General features: G+C 42.9%; 1 pseudogene; it reads right to left on the reverse strand.

Annotated features, from left to right (window-relative positions):
* Positions 1 to 15781: 15781 nt before the first annotated feature.
* LOC147622547 (uncharacterized) lies at positions 15782 to 17668 on the reverse strand (annotated as a pseudogene).
* Positions 17669 to 20173: the final 2505 nt, after the last annotated feature.

The following is a 20173-nucleotide window of genomic DNA, read 5'->3' on the forward strand; positions in this document are numbered from 1 at the left end:
CTCAGACTCTCGAACTTACAAGGTACATAGTGTGTATACACGAAGAGACTCTTCCCTAGTGCCCCAACGCCCTGTCTCACATCGAAGGGAGTGGGAGCTAAGCCGAATCGCTGCTATGGTGCGGCTTGAGGATAAGGGAATAGGCTCAAGCATGTATGGGTGTGTACGGTATCCTCTCTTAGAGAAGAACATGGTTTCATAATTGGGAGCAATGTGTGTAGTGTAATGCATGAAGCGCGGACCTCCTGATTTTTCCCATGCCGTGATACATTGTCATTGTAGGAAAGCCTCATTCACTGTAGGGTCTAGAGAGAGAGAGAGAGAGAGAGAGAGAGAGAGATTTGCTCTTTATTTGAGGTGAAAAAGGTAGAGAGAGAGAGAGTTAGAGAGAGAGAGAGAGTGAGGTAGAGAGAGATGGAGAGAGGTAGAGGGAGAGACATAGAGAGATATATATAGGATTTGAGAGAGAGAGAGAGAGAGAGAGAGAGAGAGAGAGAGAGAGAGAGAGAGAGACATAGCACATTAGAGGGGTAGGGGAGGGAGAGGGGTTTTGAGAGAGAGAGAGAGAGAGAGAGAGAGAGAGAGAGAGAGAGAGAGAGAGAGAGAGCAACATAGCAAAGTAGTGGGATAGGGGGATGGTGGGTGGGGGGGGAGAGAGAGAGAGAGGAGAGAGAGACAACACATCATGGGAATGGTCAAGGGAGAGGGTTTGAGAGGGAGAGACATAAATATAGTAGATTAGAGGGGTGGGAGACGGAGGGTGGGAGAGGGAGAGGGTTTGAGAGAGAGAGAGAGAGAGAGAGAGAGAGAGAGAGAGAGAACATAGCACATTAGAGAGGTAGGGGAGGTAGGGGGGTTTAGAGACAGAGAGAGAGAGATAACAATATAGAAGAGTAGAGAGATAGGGGACGAAAAGGGTTTGAGAGAGAGAGAGAGAGAGAGAACATCATGGGAATGAGAGGGTTTAAGAGGGAGAGACATAAACATAGTAGATTAGAGGGGTAGGAGACAGAGGGTGGGGGAGGGAGAGGGTTTGTGTGTGTGTGTGCGTGTGTAGAGGTGACAAGAACCCCAGAGACTGGACTTGTTTTGACACATTACAATCATTGAAACAAGAATAAGATTTTTCTTTGAGACGTGTCGTGACGTGACATGTTGCAACATGACGTGACGTGACGTAATAGCATGACACGACACGACGTGACACGATGGTACATATTGCGAGGTGACATAATAGCACGGTACAATGTGACGAGTTGTGTTAAGGTTACACTCAAGAGTCTCAATTTTATTTGAAAAAGACGTAAGTCAAGAAAAGTCGAGTTTTACCCCCACGAGAGAGAGAGAGAGAGAGAGAGAGAGAGAGAGAGAGAGAGAGAGAGAGAGAGAGAGAGAGAATACAAAGGTTTTTTTTTTTAAATCCATGAAAAAATCATGCAAAGAAGGGGGTGGGAACCTCCTTCAAAGAAAAGCTAAAAAAAAATTACATAACCTTTTATTAAAAGGTTATAAAACCAGGCTTTTTTTTTTAAATGCTGGGAAAAAAAACTTCCTGAATTTTTTTTCTATTGTATTTCTCATATAAAGGTTTTTTTTTTAAAATACACAATGAAAAAATAATAAAAGAATCATTGCAGCCGCAACGTGAGAGAGAGAGAAGGCACAAGAAAGCTCTCGTGAGAGAGAGAGAGAGAGAGAGAGAGAGAGAGAGAGAGAGAGAGTTACCACCAGCAAAACGAGTTGAGGGTGGTCCCTTTCTGAACACGCGAGAGAGAGAGAGAGAGAGAGAGAGAGAGAGAGAGAGAGAGAGAGAGAGAGAGAGAGAGAGAGAGAGAGAGAGAGAGAGAGAGAGCTGTTCATAAAAGACAACAATCTGCAGCAGTAGCTGACGTAAGAGAGAGAGAGAGAGAGAGAGAGAGAGAGAGAGAGAGAGAGAGAGAGAGGTACCTTTTGTCGTTTACACTTGATTTGAAACAGGAGAGGGTGATGGATAATTTTAATTCACTTCTCTTCCTTTTTATAAGGCTAGGGAGCTCCTCCGACTCTTAGTCCGCTGGGTTCCCTACCTTATGTAAACAACTTTACACATTTAAAAAAAAAAACCTTTCAGAAATCCTTTCCCACCTATCCACCCCTGATGCATGTGTGTGTGTGTGTGTGTGTGTGTGTGAGAGAGAGAGAGAGAGAGAGAGAGAGAGAGAGAGAACATAGCAAAGTAGAGGGATAGAGGGACGAAGGGTGGGGGAGAAAAAGGGTGTGTGTGTGTGTGTGTGTGTGTGTGTGTGTGTGTGAGAGAGAGAGAGAGAGAGAGAGAGAGAGAGAGAGAGAGAGAGAGAGAGAGAACATAGCACATTAGAGGGGTAGGGGAGGGAGGGGGATTTTGGGAGAGAGAGAGAGAGAGAGAGAGAGAGAGAGAGAGAGAGAGAGAGCATAACACATTAGAGGGGTAGGGGAGGGACAGGGATTTTTTGTGTGTGTGTGTGTGTGTGTGTGTGTGAGAGAGAGAGAGAGAGAGAGAGAGAGAGAGAGAGAGAACATAACATGGGAATGGTCTATTAAAACTAGAGTATTGTACCAAATGGAATATTTTTAGTATCTGCTCATCATATTCCAAAAAGCGCTCACCAAGTTTTGCTTACCAAAAAAGTGCACCCATATAAAAGGAATCCCAAGTTTTTAATTAATAGAAGAATTGTTCTATTGTGTAATTCGTCCAATTCACTTCCAAACTTAGCTTTCATTTAAGCCTTGAAGGAACTTGTAATCTTACTGGGGTTCCTGCATCCGTTTAGCATCTTCAAGTGGATAATTCCTAAACTTAATCAAATACCTACATATTACCTTTCCACTTTGTAGGACGTTGTCTTTATGCCTAAGTATTACCTCAGGCTGTAGGATCTCCTCTTGTTCATCAAATTCAAGAGGATCCTCTTCAATGGGTTCCACTGGTGGGGGTTTACCTTTGAATGGCTTCAATAGACTCACATGAAAGGCATTGTGTATATGCCAATGCTCAGGGAGCTTGAGTCTATAAGCTGTGGTTTCATTGATTCTTTGCAGAATCTGAAACAGGCCATAGTACCTCTTTGCGAGTTTTACATAGAACTTTTGTTCTTGCCGATTCTTGCCGGTCTTTTGCCTTAACTGGGCCTTGGGGAATTTAAGCAAAACCCAATCATTCTCTTTAAACTCTAAAGGCCTTCTATGTTTATCTGCATCTCACTTTTGCTTTTGTTGTGACAGCCTCTTTTATCTTTTGAAAGGTTATCTTAATGTCACGAACACATTCATCAGCTGCAAATATCTTTTGATGCATTTTCAAGATAGGTGGAGGCTTGGGATGACCTTCAATTATCTCGAAAGGAGCCTTGCTTGTGGAAGTATGCACCGTGTTATTGTATGCAAATTCCACTAAAGGTAAGTACTTTTCCCATTGATTTCTTTGATCCTTCTCATGTACATAACTTTTGAGAAGATCAAGTACTGTCAAGTTAGAGATTTCACTTTGCCCATCCGTTTGAGGGTGATAGGCCAAAGAGAAATCTAGACGAGTGCCCATATTTTCAAATAGTCCTCTCCAAAAGAGACTTGTCATTCTTGGGTAATATGGGAAATGAACAAAGTAACTTGTGAGAACTCAAAAGTCAAACTTAAAAATGAGGCATTTTTCTCTCTCCTCCCATCCTATTTATCCACCTTGCCACCTCATTGAAGCTTTTGGGTAGTGGTCGTTCCCACGCGCGCTTTCCTTGGGAACTTCTGACCCCACCTTTGTGCTCTGAAACCTGACTGTGGTGCGTGAATACCCCCAAGCTAGACCCCTGGCATCGACCTTGGTCCCATGCCTCTAATCCGGCTCCTTGGCAGCTACCAGTAAACATCTAACATTCTCTCCCCCTTCAAAGATCATCGTCCTCGATGATCAGATCTGGGAAGTGTTTCCGTACAAAGGTTGCTGATTCCTAAGTGGCATCCGTAAGTGGTAAACCCTTCAGGCAACTAGATATTCTCATAGAATACAGTTTCTACGTCGTTTCTCTCTCCTATCTAGTATCTTGTCTGGACCTTGGTCAATCGTTTCTTGTTCATGTAGTGAAACCATTCCATCTATCAAATTATCATCTTTAGATATAAATCTTTTTAGTTTACTAACATGGAACACTGGATGAACACGACAGTGTGGAGGTAATTCCAATCGATAAGCAACTTCACTAAGCTTTTTCAAAATCTTCCAAGGTTCGCAATACCTTGGTGAAAGCTTATGGCATTTACCAGTGGATAAAGAGGTTGATTTTGAAGGAACCAAGAGAAACACTCTGTCACCTTCCTCAAAAGTTCTTAGTGACCTTTTCTTGTCCGCATAGAACTTAGCTCTATGAGCAGCTTGCTGAAGTTTGAGTCTAGCCATGTCCAACATCTGTTGCATCTTGGCTAAAAATTTTGCTGCACTAGGGCATTTTTGTGAAGTACCTATAGTACCAGATGCTAACAGGGATTTACCATAATTTATTTCAAAAGGTGAAAGACCAATCACCTTATGAGGTCTATTATTGTAAGTAAATTCTAGAAGAGGTAAATATTTGTCCCAATCTATTTGCCTGTCTGATACATAGGCTCTTAGCATATCTTCGAGTACTTGGTTGACCCTTTCTGTTTGACCATCAGTCTGTGGGTGGTCACCGCTACTCATATTAAGAGACACATTAAGTCTACCAAAGACATGTCTCCAAAAATAACCTGTAAATATTTTATCCCTATCAGATATAATGGATGTAGGTAGTCCATGTAATCTGAAGATATTCTCGATAAACAAATCAGCAACCTGTGGAGCTTCGACCACAGTTTCTACTGTAGGAATTGTAAAGAATGAGGATACAAGAGAGCTACACAAGACAAGCACGATACAGAGAGCGATGGAAAGCTTCTTCTTCTTCTTCACACAGAAAAGAGAGTACAAAATGACTAAGTGCTAAAACTGAAAATAGCACATATGTACATGCGGTCACTAAGTGTGAACTCGCTAGAAGCATACTAGGCTGACACTATAAGTGTAGTCCAGATGTAGAATCACTAGCAGAGATCCTCCATGTTGGTCACCTAACGTGCCAGTGAGTAGATGTCGTAAGCGGTCAAGACCCGTAGTGGATGCCAGCTCAAGATGTAGAGCTCAACATCTCAACACTCCCCCTCGAGCTCTGCATGTCGCAGAGTCCAAGCATAGTCCGAAAACGTCGAAGCTTCTCAGCTCCGAGGGCCTTGGTAAAGATATCCACTATCTGCTCCTTTGTGCTGACGTAGACCAAGTCGATGTCACCCGCCAACACTCGATCTCGAACGTAGTGGTAATGGACCTCTATGTGTTTGGTCCTGGCATGGAACACTGGGTTCCTAGCCAACTGTATGCTGCTGAGGTTGTCGCAATGGATGACAACCTACTGGTCGACCTGCACTCCCAAGTCCTCAAGTATGTGTCGCAATGGATGACAACCTGCTGGTCCACCTGCACTCCCAAGTCCTCAAGCTACCTCGCATGCCGCAACTGCTGCACGTCTGTACTCAGCCTCTGTGCTCGACAAAGCAACCGTAGGCTGCTTTTTGCTTCCGCAAGTAACAATAGCACTCCCAAAAGAGAACATGAAGCCACTCGTAGACCTCTTATCAGCAATGCTACCTGGCCAATCTGCATCTGTACACCCATACAATGCTAATGGCGCATCTGCTGCATAGAAGAACAGCTCGGACACCCACTTGGAGTGCACCGATAGCAGAAGAAGTAGCTTACGAGATAGACTCTAACCTAAGCATGGCCTCTACATCCACAGCAAACACTGCAAATCACGGAGTGGAGTTGGAGTACAACCAACAGATACTCTATGAGAGAGAGAATCTCCATGCAGCTAAGATTTACAAGGACCAAACAGACCAGTACTTGGTGAAGGTTGAGGACCATCAAACAGCGTTTGATCGAGCGCCTTGGGTGAATTACCAAGGAGATTGCTACATGGGGAGAGATGGGGCCATGTACCTCATCATTGATGATATGGAAATAGTAGATTACTTAGGGAACGTTACGACAGTGGTAGACCCATTGAGGCCTGAAGGACCGCCAACCTTAACCCCTACTGGATATAAGCTAGTGAATTCTATATGGACTCAAAGAGTTCCCATAGATGACACCACAAGGGCTGTTTACAAGAGGGAGGATACGGGAACCGAGTTTTTCTATGTACGAGATAATCCTCCCGAGTACAGTCTAGAAGCTGACAAAGCCTTGTATGTCTACGTGCAAACTTCTATGACAGAGGGAGGAATGCCGATGATATTCTTAGATAAGTTTGGCTTGGAATGGTCACTCCTCCTTGAGAGTGAAGTAGGTGGAATCACATTCATGGGTAATCCAATCTCTAGGTTTGGGGGTGTAGGAATCGGAACTCCAGGGGTGGGTTTTAGAACCCCTCCCAGCATCCTAAGACCAACCTATAGCGGATCATCCATGCCATTGCCAAGGCCTAAGTCAAGACCAGTAGTGAATGGACCAAGAGTGTCATACTCTAGTGGGTTTGCAAGACCAAGTGTACCACCAGGGTTTAGACCATTGGGATCGGTAAACATGCAGGCCATGAGTGGTCATCCGGCCAGTAGAGGGCCAACAAGACCACTTTCAACATCACTATTCCATGCACCTTTGGGATCTACTGGGTTCAGGCCAGGTGAATTGCCATGGGAGACACCGTGCAGCAAAGTAAGACCATCATATTTTCAAAAGTGGGTTAAGAAGTTCAGTGGAGCAGGGGACCCTTATGACCACCTAGCTTCATTCAAACAGATAGCTAGAGCAGAAGAGGTCACTAATCTTCATACTTTGGTAGAAGGTTTTGGGTTAACCTTAGAAGGGAAGGCCTTATCGTGGTTTCAGACTTTAGATCCAAGTGCCTTTAAAGATTTTAATGCTCTAGAAAAGGATTTCATTGGAGCCTTCACGAAAACGGGAATCAAAAATAGTGTGAGCGCATTGCTGTATGAATTTAAACAGGGAGAAAAGAAGTCTGTGAGGGATTGCACTAACAGATTACGCCAATACATCTCTAGATGTCCAGAGGGAGAAATGCCGGGACCAGAGAAATTAGTCTCTATCTTCTTAGAAGGACTAACGAACAAATCCTTGCATGCAAGCCTCTATGGCAAGAAACACACCGTCTTGAATGATTGCATCTACGATGCTATAGACATGGATGACAATTGCGACATCTATGGAAAAGACAAGCCTCTTACGGCCTTAGATGCATCAAGTGCAAAGAGTCCCCTAGAGAATGATAAGACCAAGCCTAGAGATGCTGAGGCTATTGCAGAGATGGTCATGCGAAAAATGAACCAAGTTTTTCGACCACCTCAAAGGCAATATAGATGTGAACTTTGCGGAGGAGACCACCCTACATCGCAGTGCTTGCCTAGGCAAAGTACGCAAAACGTAAAACCTCCAAGGGCAGACAAGTGGTGTGATTTCGAGCAAAAGTGGACAAATCATGAGTCCCAAGAATGTTATCATCGCAATAGGTACTTGAGAGAACAGGGAATGGTTCAACAACCAATGGGAGCACCTCAACCCCAGTACTACCAAAGAATAGGAAATCCAAGATTTGTAGCACCACGAGTGGAAAGAGTGCAACCTGTTCTAGGAAATCAGCCACCCTTGCTAGGAAAGGCTCCTGTGAGATTCCTGTTACCCGATGAGACAATATCTGATGGGGCCATGGTTTCAGTCAGCCGATACTATGATGAGGAAAGAGGAATCACGACTAGTGAGTTCACTATGTTGAGTCCTCCTGACATGCCATCGGTAGTATCTGAGGGTAGTTATCAAATGGACCTTAACACATTGTGGTTTATAGCCAATGGGGGAGTTGGACAAATGAGACCAGGGCCAATACCTAGACTGTGTAGACCAGCACCTACAGGCACCCCTCAAGGACCGGACTTTAAGTGCGAAAAGGATCCCTCGATAAGAGATTGTCCTCTTCCCAAAGGGGAAAATACGATAACATCTACTCTACCACCATTGGTAAGGCATTGTGCTGACTGCGGATATAAACATGTCGTACAAGACTGTCCAATGAGACCAAAAGGCATTGAAGCGATACCATCCACGAGTGCACCTAGTTCATCAGAATTTGAAAAGATTTCATCTGAATCTGAAAATATTGTTCCTATAAAGGTCATCACTAGAGCTCAAGCACAAGCTAAGCTTAAAGATAAAGATGAAAAGAAAGAAAACCCTAGTGAGATGAAAACCCCGAGCGAGAACTCCAAAAGTGCCAAAAACAGCTGGAAAGCTAGAAGGGAAAGACGGGCTGCGAGCAAGAAACGAAAAGCTGAGCAAAACGAAAAGGAAACTAAAGAGAAACCAGTAAAACCAACAAACGAAAAGGGAAAGACAAACAAAGAAACGAACCCTCTAAAAGAGAAAGAAAATCAAATACGAGGGGAAGCGGGTTCAGTTCTAGCGGAGAAGCTCTTCGAGCCACTTGACGCCATGTTAAAGGCTTATGAAGCTAGACTGAAGCCCCTTGAGACTATGGAGGAACGATGGAAGAACTACCCTGACCCTGCTCAAGAGTCCAGGCAACTGGAAATCTATAGAAAACTGGTTGAGGCAGTTCAAGCCATCGAAGAACAACAAAAAACAAACAAGCTTCTAGAATCTGAAATTCAAAAGAGAAATGAGACAGCTCATAACGACAAATTGTCTGTCATTCTAGAAGAAGAAAAAAACAAAACAGGACACATAGGGGGAGAGGTAAAGAAAAGCGAACCAATCTTGATACCTAACACTAGTGTTCCCGAGGTAGATGAAGAATGGGCAAATCAACTGTGGGAAGCAGTGAAACATACTCAACCGGATGCTCACTCTCGAGAAGAACCACCATTTGACGAGATTGATTTCGATCAGAAGACTTTAGAGCTTGCGCTGCGATCGGAGTACGGTGATGTAGGGTCCGAGAAATTTGAAGATAGCAAAGCTGAAACCTTCAAGACGTTGCCTTCTTATCAAGGTGACTATGAGGCTAGATCGGACATAAAAAGACTCCCAACAGTCAAGAACCAACAGCTACCTATCATGGATTTGGTCAATCTTTCCGCCTTAATGTCAGCTCCAATTAAAATCACGCTGCCATTAGCTGATGTGTTGAAAGTTAAGCCGGAGTTGTGGAAAGATGTGGGCAAAACGTTGAAGAGATTAGGAGTGGAAATCCCTATCTCAGAAACCATCTTAGCTTGGCAAGCTGAAAAAGAAACTAAGAAAGTGTATCAACCAGTCCCAATAAACAAAGTTGGAGAATACTGTGAAGGGGACAATGATAACACTACAATCCCAGTTGAGTACGCGGGGAAAAGTTCGGTAGCCATCCTAGACAGTGGGGCAGGCATTGCCATAGCCACAAAGAAAATTTGGAAAAACTGGGGAAAACCGGCTCTTCGCAAAACTCGCATGAAGTTACAATTAGCGGACGAATACGAAGAGAGACCTATAGGACTGCTTGAAAAAGTGGTATTCACATCGTGTGGGGTCGAATACGAGCAAACTTTTGCGGTAGTGGATTTTGGTTTAAATCCCAACTATGACATCATTCTCGGGAGACCATTCATGCGTCAACTAAAGATGATTCAAGATTGGGGTTTTAACTATATCTATCTGCGGAAGGAGGATGCAATTACGCGGATAAACCTCACAGATCACTCCTACAGAGACGTGGCAAGAACCCCTATAGAAGATTTTGAGTCTACAACAACTGCAATTGAAAAGTCTACGAGACACTCAAGAGAAAGCTTTGAAACTCAACTATGGATGTGTGGAGCTTCTGAGTGTGGAAGCCTTGAGAAAGAGATGTGCGAAAAGGATAGAGATGGGGATGATGAAGCATACATTCCTGAACCTTTTCCTGAAGCCAAGTTACAACCAGATGGATGGTATGAAGTATTGGCTACTCTGGATGTGTGTGTGAATGAAGTAACCCCAACTGTCTTCTGTGACGAAGAGGGCTACGACTTAACACCTTTCCACATGATCAGGGTAATCACCAACATCGCTGAAAACATGGAAGAAAGCAAGGATCAGGCACATAAATGTAAAATCCGAGAAGTGCTTAAACGGACGGAAGTTCAAAGAATCTGCCAACAAAATGGAGAGATAGAAGAGGATCCGGATTGCCTAAGACCCTACATTTGTGTAGAGATAGGTGATACACGAATAGCACAATGTGCTTTGATAGATTCAGGAGCAGATATAAACTCTATAAGCTACGACACTTGGGACAGCATTGGTCAGCCACCACTAACACAATCTAAAATGAGGGTTGGAACCTTTGCTGGAGATCATTCCTCTGTAGAAGGGATAATAGAGTTACCTCTTTTCATTGGCAGTAGTAATTCTAATCTGGTGCACAAGTTTTATGTCATGAAGCCAGGTACAATGCTCACGCCAGTGATCTTAGGTCAACCATGGCAACGAAAATACAATTGTAGACCTCATTGGAAGCGAGAGGGAGTCTTATTCACGATGGAAAATACAGATGCATTTGAACCGTTCCTCAGCAAAGAATGTTATCAAGATACGGAGTCCGATGCATCAGCTGTGTTGAAGAACCATTTCGAACACTTCCACAAAGATAGCAACAACCCTCAACAAGCCAAGTTGGTGCGGTAAAAGGTGAACATGTTCAAGAAAAGAAGCATCTTGTACATCAAAGAAAAGTGAACTCCTGGAGGCCCAACAGTTATCAAACATGGGTTCCAAAGAAGCTGATACAAGCTCAGAGGGACAAAAAATTCATATGGGTTCCAAAAAAGAAGTGCACTACTCAATCGCAAATTCCTAAACAAGCGAGTAGTACCACAGGTCGCAAAAGAAAATCAAAGGTCAAGAAAAAGCCATTACAGACTTCAAATTATGTGCCTACAGCTCTTTACAGCATACGATGGATCCCAAAGAAGACTTTACAAGCACAAGGATATTATGAAGGAGCAAGGTATATATGGCTTCCTAAGCAATGCAAAACTTCTTCAATCCTATCCACACAGGTACAAGTATCAATGCCGAAGAAAGAAAAAGTTACAGGTCCGCAATGGAAACCAAAGGCTTCAAGCACTACACTACCGAAAGCATTGCCAAAAACGAATAAGCCATTACAACCGTTTCCATGGACAAACCAAAGCAAAAGGCTACAAGGCAAGAAAAAGGGAAATGGGTGCCAAAGACTAGGTCTATTCTAATGCACACTCTAACGGTAACAAAGCCGGCATCCAAATTGTCCTCCACAGATGCAACCAATGATAATACACCAACAAGTCAACAAAGCTAGTAGCCCAAGCTACAAGCTCACAAGTAAAGCTTCACAGTTTGCATCTAACATGTTTGGGTACAATCGGCTAGACATTTTGTGCAAACTAGAGGACATTTTTGCTCCCAGAGCAGAAAACGACAACAAACACTAGCCTCGCCAGCAAAAGCCCTTGGACCATAATTGCTCCAAGACCCTCTTCTTTTGCACCGCATATTGTTACCCATGCATAGATATTCAACGCATATAGGGCCACATTACATGGCCATGCATAGACACTGTTCTTTTCCCATGCACAAGACCACAAGAGCGGCAACACAATACATTATCTCACCCAAGTACTTCAACTATTAGTGCCCGAGGATGGACACCACTTTAGGTTTGGGGGAGGCACTTTAATCATCTGAGGGTTCTGGCAAGAAGAAAGATACTAGTTTTCATGCTCATGAGATAGCCCAATTTTAGAATTTCAGAATTTTTGACTCTGAAAGCACTAGATCTCATCTAGCAAACCAAGAAAATTCACCAATCAGGGTACAGGGCCATAGGAGATGTTAATGACATGCAGGGGATGCAGCCCTGTGGTAAGAACATCAAAATCAGCTAACAATAGGAAAAGCATGAGAGTCGCGACTCTCATGAAAATGGGCTTCTGGGCATGCAATGGATGATTGGAGCATACAGTTTTATTCCTTGCATCACAAAAAGTCTACCTAGCAGTCTAGATGCATAATTGACTTGTTCAGGTACAGGAGATGGCCAAAATATAGCTGCAGCAGGACTGAAAAGTGCAAAAAAGTGATACCACCAAGTCAGGAAACTCACAACTTCAAGATGGAAACATACCTTTCCGGTCGAGCAGCTGCATTTAATTTGCATGAGAACTTCATGTGTGAACCTACGGGTTATGAATGATAGCTGATCTACAATCAAAGAAAGAGCACAAAAACTACAAGCACTACTCATGGTAAGAGCTCTTTCCAATAAAGTCAAGTCACCACCAACGAATAAATGTGTTGGTAGGCATAAGAGTCAAGAGTCGGGCAGCCAAGCCGATAAATGAGCAAGGCGTCAGTCCCAAAGCTTCAAGTCATATCTACTCTGTGAATATAGTTTGCATGCGATTAAAACTTACTTCTTTTTCTTCATTTGGTATGCAACTATGCTCAAGCTGGAGAGTTGAGCTAATATGTGTGTCGCTCATGCTGGATGAGATGAGCATAAGTGTCAAAGTCTAAGTTACTTAAGTGTCGGTGGAGTGGCGGAGAGTCCTACACTCACGCACATGTGCACAGGTAAGGAGAGTGGAGAAACCTCGACGTCAAAAGCCCTTTTAGGAGTAATGATAGCTATTTGAGCGCTTCTTAGTGCTCTATGCGCTACATTTACCTCTAAAAGCACCCATCAAAACTCTTCTCACGCACATCATACTGTTTTGATTGCATATTCTGTGAATGCATTCTAGGGTGTCCCACCATTGGACACATGCATTAGGCACCTTTTTACTTCCACCCATGCACAGTCATCACATGAGTTACACTTTAAAGATAACTCCAGCAATAATAAATACTCACTAAGATCGAAAAGCCAGGGCACTTTTTCCCACTAGGTTTTTCCCCTCGGCCAAATCAGGCGTTTAGCGCTTACATCTTTTTCTTTTCCTTTTTATTTTCTTAAAGACAATAAAGCTCAAGGGAGGTTGTCAACCACCATTCAACTAAGTACAAGCAGAGAACATCAACACAACAAAGCCAAAGCAAAGCCTGGTCTCCACAAGAATTCAATCCCATGAATTGCACCCTATGCCTTACAGAAGCATACAAACGCAACAAGAAGACAACCAGTCGTCTTTTCATTACGAACACTACTACCCTTGGACACAACATTGCCCGTGTCCAGGGACGGACACTGAAATAGGTTTGGGGGAGTGTTCCGGGATTTGCGGAACCAAGTGAAGATTGAAGATGTCAGCGGAAACGGTGTTCCGAAATGGCGGAATGGGGCGCAGATTGAAGACGCGAGGCGCTTTTATTGAAGATGCTGCGGGAGCCCGGGAACATAATTTTTACACTTAGATCATTTAATTTCACCCTTTTTTATGTAAATGAGAGCATGTAATGTAAAAAGGGGCTTAGTGCTTCCAGTTTGTAAGTAAGATTTGAACCCACAACCTGTTTGGGAAGCCTAAGGTTCACTTAAGTGACTTTTTGTAAAATAGAGTAAAATTATTATTGAAGATAAGTGGAAAACGTGCAGAAGCTTTTACCTCTTTGTGAAGGCAACTTCCCACGCTCACTACACGCCCACTGTAATCGACATTGCTATTCCGTTGATTGCAATACAATCTACAGGTGTTTCTCTTCGCGTAGCTATCAATTTTCTTTGATTTAAGCTCTCTTTGTTTTCGAGATTAGCAAGCTTAATATTGTCATTGTGAGCTTAATTTGATGTTTTTGAGTTATGTGATGATGAAAGAGTAGTCTCTAGGTAATTGCTAAGTCATTTGCATGCTTAATTAGTAATTTCCCACAACTTTGTTAAGAGGGCTTAATCTCTCGATTAGCTTAATTACGGTGTTTAATTAATTAAGTCTCATGTTTTAGCATTTCCGTAGTGTCCCTGTGAGTCTTGTGAAGCATTCTACGAGTGTGTATCTCGGATTTGGATGTGTATGCGTAGATGCCTAATCTTGCTTAGCTTTATGTTAAGCGTGATTAGTGATTAGTGATGTGTGTGTGACCTTATCACATAGAGCTTTGTGCATTGCATGTTTTAGCATTAGACTCCATAGAGATTGACAACCTCTATGCGCCTCCATGCCCTAATCGGGTTCCTTCCCTAGCATTGAACAAGAGTGTGTTAGTGCTTGAATAGCTATGCTATTAGACGTCCGTCGCGGCGATCCGCTAACAACCCCCGCTAATATTCCCGGTAATACCCCCGGTAATACCCTCGGTAAAACCCCCGGTATTAGGCCCGAAAAATTTGGGATTAAAAAAAAAACACTTTCAAAATTAAACATCATCCATATCACAATAGTTATCATCTTCTAGAAGATCTTGGTGAGCTTTAATATCAATAAAAATATCAAGTTCACCCATTTGCATGTCTACGCGATGATGATGATCATATACATCAGCATCATCATTAAGCATACTAGGATCTGCATTTGTGTCTATTTGATCATAATTAATGTCATTAATATTATTCTCTAGATCTTGGAGTACTGTCTCTATCTCATTGTCTTCATCTGCATCATCTGCATCTTCATCTAGTTGATGTTCATCTTCCACCTCTACTGATCCATTATAAGAAATATCATTGGCGGACCAGATAATTATATCTACGTGCTCGATGTTATTGTGATCTACTGAACAATGATCGATATCACTGGTATTTGCTTCCTCTTGCTCTTGAATAAGCTCGTGCTCCTCATATATTTGCTTGCTACCTGGAGCTACTTGAATGACATACCACCATGTTGGATTTGTTGGAACTGGTTGAAAAACGACCTGTGAAAATTAACACATGCTTGGAGTAATTAATAATTAGTACATATATTTAGTTAATTAGGATTTAAAACCATAAATATACTATATACAAATCTAATTAAAAGTTGGAGTACTAAACGTGCTCGCATGTCTCTGCAAGTACAAAGGTGTCACTTCTATTTGTCCATAGTTTTGTTGAGTCAATGGCAACAAAGCCTGAGCCATCTCTTCGAATTGTTGGGTTTTGCCCTGTTGTGGTCGCCTTGAACCATTGCACATCAAGTAGAAACATATGGAAGCTTCTGTAGTCCACTTGAAAAACATTTTGTATCCTTCCACAATACTCTATCTTTGAAAGTTGCACCTCATCATTTTGCCTTGTAACTATCTCTTGATCAAATGATGCCATGACCCTCGAGTCAAATGTTTGTCTTTTGTGATTTATCCGATGCACTCAAAAATGTCGTTTGTGTGACCACAAAGCACCAAAAGATTCATATTTTCTACTACATCCTCTTGCAAACTCTTTCTCAATTTCTGTCACTGTCTCCCTGTTTAAAACTGCTTCTTGTAGTTTGTTATGCAACCAAGCAAGCCTCATAAATTTTGGTAGTTCTCTTAAACTTGGAGGATATTGGACGTTTGACATGTTTCTTTGGGCTCTTTTATACTCTTGTCTTTCATTGGAAATTCTATTCCTTTCTATCTCATATTCTTTCATCCACTTCTCCTTGGATGATTTAGAATGCAAAACCTATTCACCTTTTCTTCTAGAATAAGATCCATTTTACGGTCAAGTCCCCTCCCTTGTAGCACCTCACCAATCATTCTGTCATCTTCTTTGTTGTGTCATAGTACAGGCATAGATGGTTCTCTTTGTCCAAGGAATTCAGAGAGGTATACTAGGGACTCTTGAACCAACCAACCCTCTGCCATACTACCCTTTGGTCTTGCTCATTGACGCACAAATCCCTTCAAAGTTTTCATGAACCTTTCAAGGAAGAACATCCATCTACTATGGACAATTCCTGCAATTGCAACTTCATCCACTATATGAACCATGAGATGAACTTGTATTGTGAGGATACTTGTTGGGAAGTGCTTTTCAAGCATACAAACTGCTTCTGCTGCATTAATCCTATTCTCATCAATGCTACTTAGTGTGATCTCCTTTTGAGAAATCCACCTTACCAAACGGGATATTTTGTAAATTACTTGGCGAACCTCTGGTGTTGCCCAATTTCTTATTGAAGTTAGGAGAATATATTGCAAGAACTTGTGCCAATCATGTGTCTTCAACCCACATAGTTTGTTATCCTTTGTGAATGCCCCCTTTAAGCAATGCATGTGTCCTGTTGGTGTACAAAATTCGGCTATGACCTTCTTCACCCTCTTCTCCTTTTCTCTCGTCAACACCCAAGGTGCAGTTTGGAGTGTGACCGATTTATCTACCCCTATTAGAGGCCAATATGGTTGCATATGCAAGATCCGTGCATCTTTTAGATCACTCCGAGCTTTATTGTCGTCTCGAGCTCCAGCTAAGCGTTCCCATAGTATTTGCCCAACATTTTTGAAGATATGCATTGGATCTAGCAGGTTATTCACAAGAAGTCTCCTCCAATATGGCAACTTGTGGAAGATTGATAGTCGTTTCATTCCAAAAGAACTGGGACTTTCCCCTCCATTCTCTATCCATGAGTTATATTGAGAGGAGGTTGTCCATGGTGTAGGTGGTTTTGCAAGACTACCCTCCCGCATGGGATGATTTGCAGGAAGAAATCTTGTATGATTCTCTTTTCTTAAGTGAGTTAGAGTATCAAGCATTGAGTGCTGGACCATATATAGGACAAGCATGATAGCCACTTGTTGCAAGGCCACTGGCCACATCAAATTGCCACGCAAGTTAACTGATCGTTACCCACTACGTCTTGACACGTCTATGATAGAAATACCATCCCAAAGGACTTTTAGCTCATCCACTAGTGGAGCCAAGTATATGTCCATGTTTCTAACCTTGCACTTCCCTGGCACAAGCAATGCAAGTAAAAGATGACCCTTTTTAATTGTTAGCCAAGGTGGAATATTATAGTTGACGCACACCACTGGCCATGTGCTCCAAGTAGTGGACCGTAAACCAAAAGGATTCACTCCTTCCATGGCAAGACCTAATCTAAGGTGGCGAGGTTCCTTCTTGAACTCTGGCCATTGTTGCTCAATATGCTGCCAAGCTGCACAATCAGCTGGAATGCACATCACATTGTCAGTGGACCTATTTGTAGAGTGCCATGTCATTAGCTTTGCTATATCTGGACACTCGAACATATGCTTGATTCTAGGTAGTATAGGAAAGTGTCGAAGCACCTTTGTAGGTATTGTGGTGCCTGTAAGACCTTGACGATATCTGCTAGCTTGACACACATGATTCCATGTTGGCGTATTCCCCTCGAAATAGAATGCAATCGGTAGGACATGCGTGGATACTATTGTAATCCATTCCTATATCTGCTAAGATCTTCTTTGCCTCTTCCCTGCATGCCGGCATTGCATTTACAATGGTAGGATAGTTGACTTCATAAGTGAGAAGAGGGCACTAACACTCGCATTACTCCATCCATATATGGATTGCAAATTAAGCATTGACAAACAAGTTCGAAGGACTGTGGCACGAGAGCCTTCGAATAATGGAGTAGAGGCTAGAGATCCCAATCGTTGAATGCCCTCATCATCTTGTCGAACATCAATGGGATTTGGATTGGACTCATCATGCGGACTGGACTCTTCATTCATGTAGAAAGCCTCAATCATCTCCTCCATATCCTCATCATGTAAGGGACCATCCATGTTAGAGTCTCCATGTGTGGTTAAGGGCACACGCGTTACATCCTCCACGATATTATGTTGGTACATTTGCGAACGTGGTGGATATGATGGTAGTGCCTGCGAGAAATCTACTGGTTCTTTGGAGGCGTATTGGCATATTTGATTCTCGATTACACTATCGTCCCATTGCCCCCAATCTTCTACATGCTCATTAGCTATTTGTCGTTAATGGATGACTGTTTGCTTGCATCGATTACATGGACACAAGATCCGATCAGACATGTTAGCAGACTTGCTTATCCGATAATCCTGCCTATGACCCACTGATCACACCTGTACACAATAAAGATAAAATTAATACTTTAAATGGTTTCAAAGACACGCTCATATGTATGCTCCCCCTCTCTCTCCTTACACACTCATATGTATGCTCCCCCTCTCTCTCCTTACACGGTCATTAGGGAGCTCTTTGTCTTAGTCCACCAGGACCCGCCACATGGAGGCGGCTCCCAATTGGGTCCCGCGGGACGAGATGGCACATACGCGGGATGGCGGGACGGCACATACGCGGGACGACGGGATGAGGGGATGGTAACGTGCGACGTCGGAGTGCGGGGCGAGATAGCACATAAGCGGGACGGTGGATGGCACATACGCGGGACGACGGGACGGTAACGCGCGACGTCGGAGTGCGAGACGAGACAACATATAAGCGGGACGGCGGGACGGCACATACGCGGGACGGCGGAGTACGCAGGGGACCAGGGCTACGCGGGCATGAGGGGCACCTAGTACCCTTAAAGTAGCGGAGTACGCAGGGGACCAGGGCTACGCGGGCATGAGGGCCACCTAGTACCCTTAAATACCGGGTGGACCATGCTACTTTAGATAGAAATGCCGCGTGTCAAAAACTGCCCCGGTATCACCCCCGGTAAAACCCCCAAAAATTTTAAATTTCAAAATTTCTGGGGGTCTTACCGGGGGCCTGGGGAAATTGAGTAAAGCCCAATTTCTTTTGCGCGAGCTTATTCTTCTCTCTTGGCCGCCTAGATCTGCAGGTATGTTTCACCCAACACACATACACACACCCACACACATGACATACACGTTTTCATCTCTCTCCTCCTTCTAATGCACGTGTTTGTTTTGGTTTTGTAGGTGTGTGTGCGTATACGATCTCAACGTCGCGACCTCCGACAGCGACATATCACTCATACGCCACTCTAATCAAAGAGGTAAGTGCCCGATCTCAACCCCTATTCTTTCAATTTCACACAAACACACACTATGCACACAATGTATACAAACACACACACACACAATGCACGCGCACGTTGTCGTGAAGTGTGCGGTACAGCCAGGAAAGTACGAAACTTCTAGCTGTGAGAGTGAATGTCAAATCCAACAAGGAAACTCACGCACAAAATTTCCCATTGAGTATTGAACATCACTATTTCCAATGACAAATACATGTGTCAATTCACCTCAATACATCCTTGAATTCATCCCGATGATTGCACAGAATTGCATGAAATCCTTTGAACCATTCACATGTGGGCATAACAAGGCCTTCCAATTTTTCCAATATACATGTGGCCAGTTTCATCCATTACATTCAGTGCCCTCAAAACCATTATTTCGAGATGTACTTTATCACCTGAAAACCTGCCTTAATATTCTAACATCTCACAAGCAAAATATAGCATTTGGCATAGCTTTAACATACTCGTAATTTCCAAAATCCATTTGAGTAGAAAGTAAGATCAATTACCCTCAACTTCAATGTATTTTTCATAAATTTCCGAGCTCCAAATTCTTTAGCTTTTTCCCCAAGGTCTTTCTATTCACTTCCAAATTCTTTTTGTAGAAAGAGATATACGATTCTCTCAAATCGTATTAAGTGAGAGTAATTTTAAAGGAAATAAAGAAAATTCACTTAACTGAAGGTTAACGTGCTTCGAATCTCTTGATCATTTCATTAATCGCAAATTGCACGTCGCCGGCTGTTCGGTGAAGAACATGAAAAAAAAACAAAGAGTATCTCTTCCTATAGTACTCAGAATTTCCTCTAAATCTAACACCTACAAGGCACATACAGATTATGTATTCTTGAAATAAAAAAGTCTGGTCGATTTGACGCTGGTTCTCCTCTCTGCAGATTTTTTTCACACACTGGTCTCGCCGCCGTTTGCCTCCGGCCCTTTTCTATTTTTCCCCCGCGGAGAAGTCGTGCTTGCCACCCTTTTGCAGCTATTCATCCGGATTTTCCAATTACAAATGCTGCGCTTGCTCCAGAAAATTATAAATAAAAGAAATATCTTCCCTTTTCCACGTACGCTGCCACCCATTATATATTACTTCTAACCTTAGCATTAAGGTTAGAATTCTCAATGCAAGGCATAACCTTAGCATTAAGGTTGCAAGGCATAACCTTAACATACATTCACCCATAAGGCATTTTAGCCGATGATACTTTGAATTCTCTGCTTTGGCACAAACACAAGATTCCCAAAGCATTCTCACACC

Source organism: Cibotium barometz, chromosome 28, assembly GCF_041138505.1.
Source record: "Cibotium barometz isolate CiBa-2024 chromosome 28, ASM4113850v1, whole genome shotgun sequence".
In the NCBI taxonomy this organism is placed as follows: domain Eukaryota; kingdom Viridiplantae; phylum Streptophyta; class Polypodiopsida; order Cyatheales; family Cibotiaceae; genus Cibotium; species Cibotium barometz.